The sequence below is a fragment of the Solanum dulcamara genome, chromosome 1 (genome assembly GCF_947179165.1).
Source record: "Solanum dulcamara chromosome 1, daSolDulc1.2, whole genome shotgun sequence".
NCBI classification, from domain to species: domain Eukaryota; kingdom Viridiplantae; phylum Streptophyta; class Magnoliopsida; order Solanales; family Solanaceae; genus Solanum; species Solanum dulcamara.
The window spans coordinates 45737404-45741751 of NC_077237.1; the positions used below are offsets into that span (position 1 = coordinate 45737404).

A 4348-nucleotide genomic window follows, 5' to 3' on the forward strand; every position below is an offset into this window, starting at 1 on the left:
TATGATATGTGGATCAGACAAAACATACGTCGACATTACTATATGATATCTGGATTGGGTCGAACGTTCCTCGACATTACTATATGATAAATAGGATCGGGCCATACTTCCTCGGCATTATTATATGAGATAGCACTAATAGCACATAGATGCTTATGATAACAGAATGATGTAGTTGAACAGGCCGGGTACAGTACATGATAATAGTATGTACCACTTTATGTTATAAGCTATAGGTACAGTAAATGATTACATGTCATACTTGCCCCTACATCCCTACGCCAACTGTAATTTCCTTATGATGTCTATGTTTTACATACTCAGTACATATGTCATACTAACCCCCTTCCTTGGGGGGGCTGCGTTCATGCCCTCAAGTATAGATATATACTTTGGGGATCCATCAGCATAGGAGTTCCCCTCAGCAATTTAGAAATGCTCTAATATGCCGAAGCCTAGTTTTTGTATTAACCCTCGATGTATATATTTATTTGTTCATGGGTACGGTGGGGGCCCTGTCCCGCCTTATGTTATTTTTCTTACTCTTAGAGGTCTGTCGACATGTATATGGGTTGTGTATGGGTTGTATGTGCATGTATGTGATGTAGTGCCTATGATAAGCCTCGCCGGCTTATATGTTATCCTGCCTATTGATGTGCTATAACTTAAATAGGGGACAAATTTACTTACAGATAGCAGGGATATACGTAAGTGCCTAGTTTGGGCACCCATCACGGCCTACAGGGTTGGGTCATGATAGAAGTGGTATCAAAACGGTCCTTCCTAGGAATGTCTACAGACCGTGTCTAGTAGATTCCTGTTTATCGATATGTTGTACACCACATCTATAAACAGTAGGCTAAATGACATTTAGGATGTTACCTATGCTTTACATCTAAGATCGTGCGATATATCCAAGTCATAGGAAAAACTCCTTAAACTAACCTTTGATTTGAACAGAAGGGTGGCATCAATAGAAAAAAGTAATTGATGATGTTGGGAGTAACAAAGCATGCAGGTAAGCAAAGGTATGAAAGAGATATGTTGAGTAAGGTAGTGAGCTTGAAATGTAAAATTGAAATGAAATTAAAAGGAAAGTAGACAAAAAAGTGTAACAAATGCAGTTTGAGTTGGACACATGAGGTAAGTGCATTATTTTCATACGGTTATTCATATTGAAAGCCCTGTGTGGCTGCGATATGAATAAATATATGTTGGCCCTATGAGGCATTGTTGGTATTTCCTGAGTGTAGGTTTGGGATAGTAAGGAATATAGAGGAAACTCTGCCGAATTTTGTTTTTGGAAACAGAAAGAGAATGATATATAAGGTTGTAATGTATCTTGAGAGATCGTATCCACGGTAATAATAAGATCCGATGAAATTAGTAGTACAACTGACTTTGCGAAATAAGTTAATTGTGATATAGGTGGTAAGTAGAAGGTCGATACTAATATGGTGAGAAGAGTGGTGATGGATATGAATGTCTTAAGACTGCCTGCGAGGTATTAAGGATGAGAATGACGAGGAAGGATAAGGGAATTAAGTACGCTTGCTCCACCAGGTGGAATTAGTCAAGAGTAAGGATCGTGAATAAAGGTTAAGAAATATTACCCTTCGGGATTAACCATGAGTAGAATATAGTGTGAATATAATAAGGATCATTATGGAAGTACGTAGGACCTAGTAATGAAGTAACTAAAGAAAGTGATTGTGAGTAAGATTAGGAGTCAGCATCGAGTACACAATAGGGATGAAAGCGCATGAAGCGGAAAGGGGAATTGTGTATATGCACCTCTACCATGGAAAATAGTAAGACCCCTCAAGAATGAGGGAGGTAGATCTACAAGACCATTGATGCGTTGCAAGTCCACTAAGAGGAACAAGTGGTATTCACTGGGATGAAGATAGTGTTATAGCAAGGCTAGAAATACGTGTCATCAGAGTATAAGTACCCACAAATGGAGAATCGGACACGATTATAAGCACTAGTGACTTACTGATTGGGATGAAGGAAATGAGGCTTCGACTAAGTTACTATATTAGTTATATGACTCGACTACCAGTACTTGGACTAGATTATGTACTATTTATCGAGAATTCTAAGTTGCCCATGGTTATATTAAGGTTTTTTATAGGGGCAACCTAAAGTATAGATGAGTTAACAGAAGATGTAGACATGGTGCAGTATATAAAATGTGTTGGAACAGAATCATATGCGTATGAACAGTTAAAATAGAGGATGACATGGGTACACCCTAAAGGGGGGAAGTGGACAAGAGAAATACAAGCGTGAGAGGAAATCAACTGACACTGTCATATGATGACAAGACCGCTTAAATTTCAAGTGAGATCCCATACTGGCATAAGTTAGCAAGAGATCAAGGATAATAATAAATAGATAGAAGTCACAGTATCTGAGACTGTATGAAGAATCATGGGTGCCTACAAAAAGGGGTGAATACAATAAGAGAGTAGGACTGAGTAAACTAAGGGCCGCGAATAGGGTAGAAGGGTTGTGTTTGAGTAAAGATTAAGATATGGCAATAACATCACTGGTCGCTGATATCGGGATGTACTAGTAGCAAGGATAATAGAAAATCTCCTACAGTAGGAAATGAGGAGACCAAGGAGTACGTAAAGGAAGAAAAGAAAGAAATAGGAAAAAATAGCGTTAGCACGAGCAAGTCCTAGTGTGAAGTCGATATGTAAAGAAAGATGGGCCAGGAGACGAAACTACTGTGTTTACCTCATAACAGTGGTATAAGAGTAGTTGTGCAACCTACGAATAGTTATATAGAACATAAGACCAAGCGGAGGAGTACATTATGAAAAAGAGTTATGATGTTTTGGAGATGTTACAGAGGAATACTAAGAGAAGTTAAAACAAATAGCCAAAAAGGGCACAGTCATGGTTGAATTAAAGATCTACCCCAACACCGGTTGTAAGAGAGAAGAAGAGAGGGAAAGGCAAAATATGAAAACTAGCGAGAAGACGCTAAGGTAAATCTTGAGCTAAGATGAGTCCCTTCACACATGATTTCAAGGATGGCAATGGAACGTGACACAAGGACTTCCTATGGGGGTCACCCATCCTAGTACTACTCTCACCCAAGCACATTTAACTTCGGAATTCTCATGGGATCTGGTGCGTTAGTGGTGTTATGATCACACGAGATGGGAGAATCCAAACTAGTGGCGAAGAAATGACACAAGATTATGTACTTAGAGTGTTATAAGTTACGACAAGGATAATTTAAAAAAGCTTAAGCAAAACAAGCAGGATTAGCCGATTACTAATATATGGTATACTTGTATGCCACAGTTCTTCAACATAATACCAGTTAATGATAGGGAAAATAATGGAATGGCTATATAGGTCATTGTATGAGGGGACGTCAGCACAACTTGGTAGCCAACTCTAATGGGCAAAAAGCAAAACCCAAAAGATGAGGGTACCAGTTGATGTCATCTAACGAAGGCAAGAAGTAATATATGAGGTCGAAGATCCTAAAATATGACCTTGGCTACAAGACTCACTTTCCACTCCCTGGACAGATAATTCTATATGGAATATTATCTGCAGATTATCAATATCAGCCCATGCTCCTTCAATCAAGGACTACCTGTCCAGTCGAGATTGTGTAAAATTATAGGTCAAGAGGGTGGTGAGACTTTATGGAGTTCCCATAGCTATTGTCTCAGATAAAGGAGCCCGAGTTATAGTTAACTACAGAAGATCAGTCTAAGAAGAGATTGGGAAGACAGATAGGTCTTCGTACACCATTGTACCCTCAGACCGAATAACATACTAAGCTTACTAACTAAATGCTAGAATATATGTTGAGAGCCTATACGTTTTACTCCAAAGGTAGCTTGGATAACTGCCTACTACCCGGCAAGAGTATTTACTATATCAACTATCATTCTAGTCTCCAGATGGCCCCGGAAGAGACTTGGTATGGCAAAAAGAGTAGGTCATCAATTGGTGGGTTGATGTTGGTAAAACGCGACTAATGGGCCCAGGCATAGTTTAATAAGCCATCAAGAAGGTGAAGCTTATTCAGGAGAGAGTGTTAGCAGCTCAGAGTTGACAAAAGTCATACGTGGGTAATCAACGTCGACCTTTGGAATTTCTAGTGAGTGACTGGGTGTTGTTAAAGGTGTCTCCCATAAAAGGAGTAATGAGGTTTGGCAAGAAAGGGAAGCTAGGTCTAAGATATATTATCCCTTACCATATCCTTTGTCGAATAGGCAAGGTTGCTTACGAGCTAGACTTACCAAAAGATTTGGAAGCAGTACATCCAGTCTTCCATATATCAATGTTTCACAAGTGCATTGGTGATCCA

At 39.3% G+C, this 4348-nt stretch overlaps 1 pseudogene; it reads right to left on the reverse strand.

Moving 5' to 3' along the window:
• Positions 1 to 3055: 3055 nt before the first annotated feature.
• LOC129903967 (5S ribosomal RNA) lies at positions 3056 to 3175 on the reverse strand (annotated as a pseudogene).
• Between the last annotated feature and the right edge of the window lie 1173 nt (positions 3176 to 4348).